Source organism: Lissotriton vulgaris, chromosome 6, assembly GCF_964263255.1.
Source record: "Lissotriton vulgaris chromosome 6, aLisVul1.2, whole genome shotgun sequence".
Lineage (NCBI taxonomy): Eukaryota > Metazoa > Chordata > Amphibia > Caudata > Salamandridae > Lissotriton > Lissotriton vulgaris.
In genome coordinates, this window is record NC_141694.1 from 1,161,715,110 (window position 1) to 1,161,729,375 (window position 14,266).

At 42.8% G+C, this 14,266-nt stretch overlaps 1 protein-coding gene across 1 annotated transcript in view; it reads right to left on the reverse strand.

The window, feature by feature from the left end:
• Positions 1 to 8,419, reverse strand: part of RNASET2 (ribonuclease T2) — a 207,144-nt gene extending 198,725 nt beyond the window's left edge. The window contains exon 1 of the mRNA XM_086927241.1: positions 7,700 to 8,419. The gene's annotated coding sequence lies outside the window, so the exon portion shown is untranslated. The remainder of the gene's footprint in view (positions 1 to 7,699) is intronic.
• Positions 8,420 to 14,266: the final 5,847 nt, after the last annotated feature.

Below are 14,266 nucleotides of genomic sequence, written 5' to 3' on the forward strand. Positions count from 1 at the left end.
CTTTTCAAAAGCCGAAACCATTGCATTGTAAATGCTTGTTATGAATGGATACCAACATCGTTGATTGCAAGGAGGTCAGAAAATAATCATCTGCAATAGCAACATTAAACACCAGAGGGAGAGCCGGGGACTGAACATACTTTGGGCTCTACACAATGGAAGTAGGGAGGAATTAGATCGAGACCCAGTATTTTGTTCTTTTTCATAGTGAGGACTGCTCTTTCCCCTCAGATGCTAGAATCAATACGACCCACTTTTCATCTACACACACCTTGCTGTTAATGTATGTTATTGTCAGATTGTGAGATGGTATATAGCTGCCTAAAATTAATTACACATTTGTTTAGGTCAATGCCACTTAGACACACAACAATTTCTAACAGAGATAATTCTCCAAATGTTCTTCATCTCTTTTCCGTCAGTCGCCTCCATTGGCTACAGCAACAACTTTAATTTAATATCAGAATTTTTAATTTGATCATATTTTTGTACACTCTTCCGAGGTCTTTGAATGTCATTTCATGTAGTAAGGAGAGGTGCTGAGTACTTAATGCTTTGGACATCCTTTCTTTTGAACAGCTAGGCAATCTTATTCAAACTAACCGTTATTTTGCCATTTAATCAGCCTTGGGTGCAACTTCCTGACTGGATCTGACCACAGCAATTGTACCTATTCAAACATCTTTAAGAATTAGTCAATAAATCTAGTATTCACATTGCTGATGCTTCCAGCTAATAAGGAGCTATTGCAAGTGTGTACCATACTGCTGAAAAGGTCCATATCTTTGCAATATTTATCAATACTTCAATAAACTACATTTGTGTCATTTGATAACACGAATGCACATGGGTACTGAGGGGAATTTTCTCCCGCTTTTTCTTGCTCACCCCCATTGCCTTTGCACAAGCAGACTATAATAGGGTTATGGTCACTCTCTACTATCAGTAAAACTTCCAGGTCAATGACTTATCTCGAGCATTTAATGTTTATAATACAGTAGTTGATGAACAATTTCTTTAAATCTTTCCTGAATGCATTACCAGCTGGGCAATCTGTTAGGTCTACAGTTTCAAAATGACCATACTCTATCAAAAATAAAGAGCAGACTCGCTTTTTATTCTGTAGACTGCTTCCACTGCTATGAGGCTTTGGGATGCTATAACAGCTATCCTCCTCAAGGACCTCGATATTGGCTATTTCACGGGTGGGGAAGGTATTGAAGTCACGGCACGTAAATAATAAAAGGACTATTGTTAAAGTCCCTAATAACATTAAAGGCTCTTAACCCCTTCGCTGCTATGCCTTTCCCTTCCCCGTGCTTCGCCTTTTTTTGGCTATTTTAGATAGTTTGCGCTTCGCCCCCTATAACTTTTTGTCCACATAAGGTATCCATGCCAAATTTGCGTCCTTTTCTTCTAACATCTTGAGGATACTTAAAGTACCCAGGATTAGTGAATTCACCTTGCGGGAACTGAGAAATTGGCCAAAATACAGCAAAAGATTTTTTTTTGAGGGGGGATGTCGTGCTGCAGAAGAAAGCGTCATTATTTTTCCCTGCAAAAGGTATCAACAAAGGGTTCGTGGTACTAAAATCACCCTCTTCCTAGCTTTAGGGAACAAGCAAACTTTTTTCAGAAAACATAACTTTTCTACACAGTTTTGGCATTTTACTGGGACATAGTAGGGTGCTTGATTCCGGTCCAGGAAAGACATGGCTTGGCAGTTCGGGCTGGACTGTTCCCATGAGGCACAGGGTCAAGGCTGATTTGCATATGGCCATATCTGAACTGGGGTGGGGTGGAGTGCAAAAAAACGATGGATTTAGGCCCAGATCTCTGTACTGGGGTGAATGTATGACATTGTTCTGCATTCTGTCCATCAATTGTTGTTTTTGTCAAAACCCAACGTGGACACATCACATTTTTCCAGTGAAAATTGACCCTTTTTTCGCGATCTGCCTTGCTGTGTATTTTGCACCCAAGCTCTGCCCGCACTTAACCCCTTTGATGCTTCTGTCGGCCAACGGCCGTCATGTGAACTACCTCCGTAGTGCTGTGCACGTCCGTTGGCCGACACGATTAAGCAGTAAGCTGCAGAATTGCCGCCGTGGTTAAGCAGCTAAGGAAACATAACAAACTTATACATTTTTTAAAACTAGACATCCAGGGGAATCTATGATAGGGTGACTTGTGTGGCTCTCACCAGGTTCTGTTTCCCAGAATCCCTTGCAAACCTCTAACTTTGTAAAAAAAAAAAAAAAAAACTAATTTCTTTGATCGAACGTCCTGGAATCTCCATGGAGCCACGAACTTCCACTCACCCAGCATTCCCCCATGTCTCCCTAAAAGAATGGTACCTCACTTGTGTGCTTAGACCTAGTGCCCGTGGTAGGAAACGTCCCAAATAGCAACGTGGAAACAATACATTTTTCCACAGACAACTGACACTTTCTTTGCAATGTGTAAAGCTGTGAATTTTGGGCTCTAGCTCAGCCGGCACCCAGAGAAACCTAGCAAACCTGTGCATTTTTTTAAACTAGACACCCAGTGGAATCTGGGATACGGTGACTTGTGCTCTCACCAGGTTCTGTTATCCAGAATCCCTTGCAAACTTGAAGCTTTGGAAAAAAAAATCCTCACATTTCTGTGAAGGAAAGTTCTAGAATCTAAGAGGAGCAACAAACTTGCTTGCATAGTGCCTGCGACAGAAAATGGTCCAAAATGTAATGTGGAGACTTAAAAATTATCGATTACAAAAAGACCTTGTTTTGCGAGGGAGTCACCTGCATTTTTGATCACGGGCTCAGCGGCCATCTAGGGAAACTCACTAATTTCAGACATTTCTGAAAACTAGGGACCCGGGGAAGTCCAGGGAGGTGTGACTTGCGTGGATCCCCAATGTTTACCTACCCAGAATCCTCTGCTAACCTAAAATTTAGCTAAAAGAATCTCTTTCTACTATGTGATGTAAAACACTCCAACATTTGGCACTGGAATGAGTTGTGCCATAAAGAAATTAAGATAATAAAAATTGTAAATGCTACTCACATCGTTTTTAATATATTTTCGCTGCCTGTATATCTTACAGGACTCAAACAAAGTCAAAAACCTGACTACAACAGGGATGCGTAATTCCTATAGCCCAAGGCCCAGGACATTTTATTTGGGGTCAAGGGCAACAAGTTTCATATGTATTTTGTCCTTGAGACAAGCAGGCCCCACCCCCTGCAGCACAAACCCTTTGGATGCCATTTTGCAGTATCACATTATGGATCGGGAATGGCACGGTCTGCAATTAAGGTAATATTTTTGCCCATACATTAATGCTGTTTAAACTTGTAGTTATGGTTCATTAATTGAAAGCATTTATTATTAGGGTGAGCGCTCTAAGTGAATGCTGTAAGCTGTGACTGCACTACTGATAGTGGTCCAGTATAAAAATGTGTACACACTTTATAAAGTTTAGCAATAAGAGGCTATGTATAATGCTCCCAAAATGCTCTTCGGTTTTATGCAAATATTTGTAGAAGCTTTAAACCAAGATTGCTGATCTTTGCTTTCAAAATAAAATGTTCATAAAAAAATGAAAGCAGGGAAATAAACATTTCCCTAAACTACTGTAACATTTCATGTAACATTTCTTTGCAGCATCATTTAGTAACATGTGTTGATGCATGCTAGTATTTCCCAAAAATAATCATAATGGAAAATCAGTGTAACCAGTTTCAATAAGATTATGGGAAACAAAAATAAACAAGCATTGGCAAAGCCAGCAGGTCGAAAATTGGTGGTCAGCTTTTTTGTTTTGTCAATGTGTGACTTGTTTTGGCATGGTTTTTTGTAAAACCTTATTTGTGTGGGAGCTGCCCGGCCCTCACCATTATAATAAACATTGGCAAACGCAAAAACAGTTTTTGGTCTCAAAACACACATACTGCCACAGTAGTTACTGGAACTGAAAAAAACTACAGTGTGTGCCAATATGTTTCTTGTGAAAGAGTAGAAGGCTGTCACTCATAGTGAAGCCAGCTGATACAGAGAGCGAGAGGGAGAGAGAGAGAGACAGAATTTTAATAAAAACAAAAAGGGTCATGGTCAACGCCAGACCAAATATGGGGCCAAATAATTAAAGAATGTCTCAAATGATTATGCACAGGGCTAAAATAATCATAAAAAATGCACTAGACCTGCAGGTCTAGTAACCTACAAAATCTCCTCGACCTAAGTGAAATGCACTGGACCTCGGACTCTGAAAGCAGAGCATATGTGACAAGTTAACAATATTTAAAAGCATTTTCATTGCTCATTTACTTTGTGAGCAATAAAGAAGCCTTTAAATCTTGCTATCTTGTCACATTTCCTCTGCTTTCAGAGGCAGAGGTCAAATGTCAGTTTGTCTTCCTATTCTCCAGAAAGGGCGAGTAGGACCTAAAAATAACTCGTCCTGAATTAATCTAATTCGCAAATGCGAGCGGTCGAGTGAATTTTTCGAGCCCTGATCCATGGTATATGTCCTTGCATTAAGTCCAGCTATACGGATTTCGTGAATTCCCAAGAATGTACAGAAGTAGGACAAGAAATAGAACTCCTAGAAAATATTTGTGAACTTCATTTGAGCATGAGCAAATATCAAAGTGTGGATTTGCTCATGCGAAAATCTGAGTGTTTGTAAGTGCACTTTACCTCCAACTTCTTTTTTTCCCCAACTCTGGAAGAAGGTTAACGTCTGCCATTGTCAGGAGTAAATTTCCAACATTTCTCAGTATGGGAAAAGATTACAGAAGAGTCGTGAAAAATCATTAAAACGTGCAAGTTAATAGGTTTGTACAGACTCAAAAGGGCATTCTAACACTGGAACAAGTGCTTAACACTACGTTCAGCTCCAGTATGTAGATCTGCAGAAATGTGGCAACATAAGGGGATTGCAAGTGCTCAAACACTACTATGGTATGAGCCCTGGCATAATCAGAGGCTATATCAGAGCTTTTATATAATGAGATTGCTGCCATAATGTGTTGCCGCACTACATGGCACCAAAGGCACAAGTGGATTTTGTTATAGGACAAGTAGACTTATAAAGCAACCTGCTCCGTGGACAAGTAGATATTTTATTACATTCCACACCCCTGCTTCTATAGTTTCTCTTTGGCACTTTTAAGTAACTACAAGCTGTGGCCCTTTTTATTCCTCCAATGCATTGGCATCTATGTGTTAGGCTCCAGATAGCTCCCAGCTAGGATAAGACTCCAACTAAAGGAAAGCGTAGTGGTGTTGTGAATAACTGCCACCCTGCCCCTGTAGCAACTTCATCACATCAAATATAGAATCTCTTCCAAAGAGAGCCTGACTAATCTAAGACTATCGCCTTTTCCTCAGATCACCAACTCACTCCACCAAAAAACTGTGGGGTTTTATACTGATTAACTGTAACTGTAGCTATACACGTGTCCCTCTATTCCCCTACGTGTCAAGCACCCCTGTCCCTCTCCAATCGTTTTGTATACTTTTGTATTTTTAAGCCTTTTTGTTCACTTCTCTAAATTTTGGTAAACCTTGTACAGCGCTCTGATACCCTCATGGGTCAAGTTTGTGCTCTATAAAATACAATAAATAAATAAATAAAAAGGCACAAGAACACATTACAAGCTAAAATATAAGACTAAATACCAGATTCGTTTTTTCAAGTAATGGCATGTAATTTCTTTTAATTCATTTAAATCTCTAAATATTGCATAATTATGTGAAATCAAATTACGTGAAATTCATGCAGCTCTAGTTCAAAGTGGGGGACATGTCCATTTTCTGGCTACTACCATGGGAGGGCTGATGGCCCTTTAATTTGTGTTGCACCTAGCTAAAAGTGAAAACACAGCATCACTTATAGGTTGCTGCTCAGAAAGGAAAGCAAATAACATGCTGGTGCTAGTCATTTAATCCTGGTTTAAGCAGATTACCCTGCAATAAATGCAGCATATTTCACTGATCTAGCCGCAGTTCTAGCTCAGTCTGGCTGAATCTCCTGCCTATCTTGCACTGATCAAAGGTAATACATACAGATGAGTGAGTGAAAATCTGGTGCTGAAGAGGAAAGAGGTGACATGAGAAATGCACATGGAGGGTTTCAGAAAGATGCGGGGGAAGGGTGGTAGAGCCCTCATCTCACCCAGAAGGGCAGGTCGAAACTGCTGTGACCCAGCTTCTGGCTGCACATGTGCTGTGCTGCTTTAGTTTACAATTGGTGCCTTTATGGCCATTGCTTTCTGCTCAACGGAAAGGCAGAAGATTGGATGTGCATGCAGTCTGTCACCTTGATGACTCATTGACATGGACTTTGAGAAACTAAAACTGCTGTCAGCCTGCTGTGATAAACAACTATCCACAACCCGAACGCACCCAATCATCTGAAGGTGACTCAGTTCAAATTATGCACAATACAAGAGTCAAATGTTGCATGAAAATAATATTACAGAATCACAAAATCTGGCCTAAAAAGTTGAGGACATGAATATAGGGCACAATAGATAACAATTTCAAAATCAATGGTGGGATGCAGGAAGGGTAGCACTGATGATGAAGGGGCTGCAACAGGAGGCGTGATAAAAGTGTCAGCAGTGTTGAGGGCGCTTTTAGCATTGAGATATTAGAAGAGGGTAGCCCTTAAAGTTTAAGGAAACAAAACCTTTTCCTTTTCCGCTTAGTCTAGGATCAATTTGGCACCCAAGCTAACTCATATGCTTCTTGCCAAGACTGGGAGCTTTAGTCCAGCCTTTGCTGCAGCACAATCGTAACACAAAGGTCCTGTGTATCATTTAGTACAAGAGTAAGTGATCATGGTTGAGGACTTTGGAGTGCAGGGCAAAGGAGAGGTCAGTGCAAGTGACAGTCTCTTTCTTGTGGGTTTCTTGTCTCACTTTGACAACTCTCTCAGCTGTCAGACAGGACACTTCTTCAAGTCTTAAGTTTGCAAACTTTTATTTCATAGTGAAGCACTCTTGTTTTTCATGAAAACTGCTTTGCATATAGTCTGTCACAATATTTTTTTTTCCTACTTGTCCATATTGTGGTGAATCTATCATCAAAGACAAAATGTTGAATGTGTATCTGTGCCAAAGAGGATAAAATGCAAGGCTTACAAAACAGGCAGTTCTGGAATCAATTTAACTCTAAGGGGTTTTCGTAATATTTATCATTGTGTGATGTTAAAATTGCACGAGCCGTTTAATGTACAGTTTTGGAGCCACACTGCCGAAAAAGATTTTATGTTCCCACCCATAGACTTCATGAAGGTGGATTAGTATATGCTCGAGTACAGTTCACTCATTAAAGCAAGGCTCGGGTTTGAATTTAGGTGCCGGTTAGAAAGTCACAGTGGGAACTGATCTTCTAAATATGTATTATCAGATTCTGGACATGATTGTGAACTTGCATAAGTGCTGAATGAACCTCCTCCCACTATCTGGATATTGATTTTAAGGGAAATTATAGTTATGCTTTAAATGTTTCCTGGAACCTTTTTTTTTTTTTGTATCATTTGTTTTGCAGCTTTGGGTTAGTTTTGAGTTGATACTGGTCTGCTTTGGGGTAGTACTTCAGCTTGTGACAGGTCTCAAAATCTGGCAACACTGCACAACAAGCACACAGCTTCACCCTGCATCCCCCTGCTGCTCAGAAGGACCTCACCTCACTCCGGGGTACTCACCGAGGTACACCAGATATCCTGCCGCTCCAAAGGATGGTCGGGGGACAACGCAGCGCGGGCTCCACGGAGCGGCTCACTCGGTGAGGGTTTCCCGGTCGGCTCGAGCACCAGCAGCCTCGGTGACTTCCGCAGCAGCAAGTCTGAAGCCCTAACGTTACTGGGACTCAGTTGGTCTGGGATCCGACAGCCGTGAAAACCAAGTGGATAGCAGCCGAGGAGCAGAGAGCCTGACAGCATAAATTCCACAAATCAGCGTCCGCGTCCTTTGATCACGTGACACATGTTTCGTTTCCGTCCCAGGCAATTACAAAAGAAAACTTACTTCCTCATCCTCACTTACGGCATTTGGAACAACCAGATTCTGCTGTTCTTGCTCCAGCTTCAAAGAGCTTTACAATTTAGCGACTAAAATGGACAATATATTATCGACTTCATTCCTATTGGATTAGCTCTTCCCTTCCCTCGCTTAAAGAGTGTCGTATGTATATTATACCGAAATATATGATTTGAGGTTGGTAAACACGCACGCCATACTTCCTGGCTTTTTGTAAATCGACTGCGAGTTTTCCTTGCTCTTTCTCTGGGTTATCTAAAGGCAGGTATTGTCAATCGAGAAAGGGAAAGGAACTAACCCCCGCCCTTGGAGGCAGTCATGCGGGCAGAGAATTACAATCCATTGTCGTCTGGTGTTTTTAGCCAGTGGTTGGGGCATCCTCACACGTTCACATTTTAATCAGTCATACTTGGGATAAGAAACTGCAGACGTTAGCTCACAGATAAGCTACATCGATTACCTTTCAGAATCAGAAGAGTTTGAAGTTCTAGATGGCCTCAGTAGATTAACACCAACGCCTTAAAAATCCTTTAGGAAACATACTTTTGAAAATATAACTCAATATAAATTCCGAAAGGCTATTTCAAATTTATAAGATCACATAAATAGGTCCAGCCAACCGGGAGATTTTGAAATGTACCTTTTTTCCTTCTTTAAGGGTTCATAACATTATCCGTATATACGTGTTGCGAGAAGCCTTAAGAGAACCCCCCCATAAAGTACATGATGCGAGATTTGAAAATATATGATGATCGAGATTCAGTCACTTAAAAATTATGTTGTCAACAGTGGAATCCCAGAACAGGGCACCTTTTTCTACTAAAAATGTACTACTGTGCAAATCTCCACTTTCATTGCCACTTATTACAATTTTAATGTGGTGGACAGCTAGTTGTTTGTAGAGGATCTCTATAGGCTTTGATACCAGGCAATCTCAAATCTAAACAAAAACTAAACCTAGTCTGCACGGTCATCCATGTAAATATCACACGCCCATGTTCCAGGGCAAGGATTGTCCAGAATTCTCAGTAAAGAAATGTAAAAGTCACTTGGGGAATGAAAAGATAGAGGAATTCAAATCAGAAGGCAAGCACCCTTCCGTAATACACTAAATACCAATAAATACTTCCTCTCATGAAAATACAGCATTCATTTGGTTCATGGAAATTATGGAACTGATGACAAGAAATAGGTGCATGCAGGTCAACTGGGTTTTCGAACAAACTATGTTTTACATACATGCAAGGAGTGACGGCCTTGTAGTTTCTCTGTGTAAGCATCTGCATCCAAGCACTAGCTTTCTAGAGAATACAGGGGCATATTACCAACAACTAGCTATGTTGACGTAGCAGCAATATTTTTATCGCCGAGCTGCGGCGATTTTTATCGCTTAGGAACCTTGATATTATCAAGGTTTATCTCCTAAGCGATAAAAATCGGCCAAAATGCATGAATATCGCTGAAAAGTCAGCGATATTCATGCATTACTGAGCTAATGATCTTAGCCATGTTATCTACCTACCATTGGATAACATGGCTAAGAACTGCTATGCGGCAGGTGTTAGCTTTTGGAGATAATCGCGCTTAGCGCAAATATCTCCAACAGTTGGTAATAGGAGATACCGATGTTAGCGACTGTTTCCAGTCGCTAACATCTTGGCACGCCCACTTTGCATGTCATTAGTGATAAATTTCACTGACATGCAAAGCGTGGCCCAAGATGGTCGCTATCTCCTACTAGCTGTCGCTAACTGGTGTTAGCGACAGCTAGGTAATAGGGAGATAATTTTATCTCCGCTTTCTTGGCTTTTAAAGCCAAAAAAGCAGAGATAAACCCCCTTGATAATATGCCCCTCAGGAACAATAGCAGCAAGGGTGTCCTTGTGTTGGTCATTGGAGGAGCATTATTACTCAATGCAGCTATTTTTGAACAACAAAATGCCCTAGAATAGTTCTTCTCAAACTTTTTAGAACCACAACTCTTTTTTTAGAATGACAAACTTTTGCGACCCACCTAGTTTTTATGGACATGAGGTAGACAATTTTTTAAATATATATATAAAGCATTGTGTGGTCATTTACAGACAGCACATTCTCCATTGAAATTGCCACTAAAGGTGCACAGACGTACAGTTTTACTGATAACACTGTACAAACAAATTATATAGCCTTAATGCCCGACCAAGCAGGCTCTACCAGCCATTTAAGGCCCGCTCCAGGTTTAAAGGTCCTAGCCGAAGGCAAGGGCTTTTAACAAGGGAGCCGGTATTTAAAGGCCGATTGAGCCTGCTAGGAGGGCTACAAGACCTTTGGAAAATGTTGCCCCAGAGCACAGAATGTTCTAATTACTAAAAACAAACGGATTTAAATCCCCTTGGGCTTCAAGAGGCCTTTGTTCACAGCAGTAGCTGTGATCAAAAACAACATTGGAATGCTGCTCTGCAGGCTTCTACTGGCCCATAGAAGCCCAGAGCACTCCATTGTATTCAAAGAAGTATGTTCTACTTCCTTAAAAACAAAGGGGTTTAAAATCCCCTCAGGGTCCGAGAGGCCTTTGTTCACAGCAGTAGCTCTGCGGGCTTCTACCGGCCCGTTAAGCCCAGAGTACTCCATTGTATTCAAAGGAGTGCTCCACATTCCAATGTTCTAATAAGGTGTAGAAGTCGGGTTTTAGTGAATATTTATCATTTGTGTATCACCAAGTAAAGTGTCTTGATTTGTTTTGATCCTATTAAAATCTTTTGGCAACAGTATATAACATACCGCCAACATGAAGGTCCACTTGCCTGATTTAAATGCGAGCGGTCTTTCGGTTTTGCTATGATGGAAACTACTCCTTCACTGCCTTTGCCAAACCTCTCCGAGGAGCTACGGAGTAACGGCCATCAGAGATATGGCTAAATGGTTGCCTGCCCTATTTAGATGCGTGAACATGTAGCCATTTGTAGGTCTTCCATTCTCTGCATAGGAGGAGACCTTTAGTAATTGATTCAGTTTATGGCCCAAAAACGTGCACGCGTTGCATTGCTTTCAATGGCAACGCGTGCACGTTTGGCGATTCCCTTTCCGGGAGCGAACTTTGAAACCATCTGTTAGTAATTAACAGAAGGTTCCTGCTCGATCCCGTAAGGGAAACAGGCGCAGGCCCCCTCCTCTCTACCCTCCCCCTGCTGCCTCCTCCTCTTTCAGCGTGAGGCATGTGCACTTGTTTATTGAAGGAAAGATGTTGCTTCCTCTGGCTTTCAGCAGCAGAACTCCCCATCTGCAGGAGCTGTGGCATTCCCATGATTGCACCCCACCTCCTCGCTGGTCCGTGCTCTGAAGCGTGCACTTGTTACTCCGAGAGTGTCCGGCGCGTGCACGCCCTAGCGGTTCGAACGGCAGTTGCCTCCCGCCCTCCGCTTCGGGACGGTGTTTATAGGTTCTCCGACTCCATTTTAAGAAGCAGATTCATCAAAGTGAGCTCTCCGGAGCTGCAGGTCTGACACAAGCCCTCCACAATCATGAGGCCACGCTGCGCCTCGCACCGCAGCTAGGTGCATCCCCCCGCTTATGTAAACTGTTGACATTAGCGGTGCATAGAAACGGGCCCTAAACACGTGTTTCACAACTTCCCTGTCTGCCGCGGCCTGCCTACCAAGTCTTGCAGCCCGCTCCCCTCTGAGGGCCGCCAGTGGTACTTTCCTCTCTGCCTCACGCCCTCCCCTGCCTGCCTGCAGCGGCTCGTGCCCGGTGATGACAGTAGGTGCCCTGTTCGAGTCAGTGCAGTCAGTGTGTGCGTGTGTGTGCAGGAAGAATGATCTCCATTCACAGCCTCCACCCTGTCTTGCATGCTCCAAACAGCCACAGATGTTATGTCTTTCCTATGAACACTCGAACTCGCGTTAACATTACATTTAGCGTTATTTACTGACATGTTGTTCTACTTCAATAAATCCTAGCTGGTTTCAGTTTTATTCTTTTGTGCACTTAAGGCAGACTTCAAAAGCTACATTCACTGAAGCCCTTGTTGGGTGGGTTGAGTGCTTTAAGATAAACGAATAGCATACAGCCCTGTGTGTAACCTGTTGATCACAGTTTTCCGTCCTGACAGACTGGACTCCGCCTTTCATCATTCTGAGGTTGATAAAATGAATACCATTGTGTCTTGTAACAGGATTGCATATTATCCACGCACCTCAAAGTAATGCTGTGTTGATGTTATATTTAAACAATAGTCCGTTTTTAGGGCTCGGCCTACATCCCACGAAGTGGGCGTGGCCTAAGAGTCCTTTTCTGAGGGTTTCGAAAATCGTACCTACCGAATTCCAGAAAGCTTGTGATTTTTGCTGGTTTTTTTTGCCAGCTGCATGGCAATTGGCCCTCGCATGCGTGTGTTTTTACAAGAGAGCACGCAATAGGCCATAGGCGTTAGAGTTGCTCCGCCTAGTGAATATTCTGTGTGGACACGCGCAGCAGAAGGGCATATTTCTTCAATTACCAGCTGTCAGGGCCCACGGTAATTGAAGACAGATGCTGGGCGCGTGTGCACCACTCTCCAGTTTGTTTTATTTCAGCTGTGTATGTGCGCATGCTGGCTCCCGGCCAAATCTTGTTTGTGTAGTGGAAAGCTGAGCACGATGACTGCACGGCCACCCCCGTTGCACTCGCCCCAGGCCCCCCTTGCCTACATAACATTTTTTTCTTGTGCTGGAGAGTCTGTCATTTATTGCAGTATTTTACCCCTACTTGTACTTTGTAATCTTGGCAACCGCCACACATCCCCTTTTCCTCCTGTACTGTACCGATTGCTACCTCTATATTTTCGCTGCCCACTCTTATCACTTTTCCCATGCGTTGTATCGTTCCTTTCGTAATTTGTTAATTTGCAATGTTCCCATGTATCAGCTCTGGTCCTATTGTGAAGCGCTCTGACGCCTTCCGGTCAAGTCCGCGCAATCCCTTTTCCTCCTGTACTGTAATATAAAACGCGGCAGCTGCTTTGAAACTTACTACATTTTCATGTAACGGCTGCAAGCTCGGCTGAAAGCAATGGGCAGGATGTACCACTCAGTACGAGAAACGGCTGCAAGGTCGGCTGAAAGCTGTGGGCAGGATGTACCAGTCAGTACAAGAAAAATTATTTGAATGGAACATTGTCATCTAGTGTCTTAGCAAACAAAGTTATCATATCGAAGAGTTAGTTGTAAGAACTTAACACCCCTGTCCTTTTCAATATATGGTACAGAGGTTTGCAAGAGCGCTCTGACGCCTTTCGGCTGTTTATCAGCGTTACTTTCGTACCGATTGCTACCTCTATATTTTCACTGTCCACTCATCAATTTTCCCATGCGTCCTAGCGTTCCTTTTGTAATTTGTTCACTAGCAATGTTCCCATGTATCAGCTCTGCTCCTATTGTGAAGTGCTCTGACGCCTTCCGGTCATGTCAGCGCAATCTAAAACCCATAAAAACCCATTCCGTATCCTAGCTCCCCCACGTTCGTTATTCCTGGGTCTGAGAAGTAATAATCTGAAAGCCACATACAGCTAAATTGAACAAATTGATAGTACTAGAAAACTCTTCCCTTTCCTAATTGCAAAATGAGTGTCAGTGCAGAGTGCGTTTAGAGTGAGTGCAGGTGCAGAGTAAGTGCAAAGTGAGTGCAGGTGCAGAGTGAGTGCAAGTGCAGAATTACTGCAGAGTGAGTGTGACTACAGAGTGACTGCAGTGTGAGTGTGAGTGTGACTGCAGAGTGACTGCAGAGTGACTGCAGAGTGAGTGTGATTGGAGAGTGAGTGTAGAGTGAGTGCAGGTGCAGAGTGAGTGCAGGTACAGAGTGAGTGCAGAGTGAGTGCGAATGCAGAATGACTGCAGAGTGACTGTGACTGCAGAGTGACTGCAGCGTGAGAGTGACTGCAGAGTGAGTGTGACTGGAGAGTGACTGCAGAGTGATTGTGACTGCAGAGTGAATGCAGAGTGAGTGCTACTGCAGATTAACAGTGACTGCAGAGTGACAGTGACTGCAGTGTGCAAGGTAAACAGTGTGTGAGTGTGCAGGGTGAACAGTGTGTAAGTGTGCAGGGTGCACAGTGTGTGAGTGTGCAGGATGAACAGAGTGTGACTATGCAGGGTGTACAGTGTGAGTGTGCAGGGAGAGCAGTGTATGAGTGTGTAGGGGGACTGTGTGAGTGTGCAGGAGATGAACACTCAAACTAAGTCCACCACACACATACATAAGACCACACACAAAAC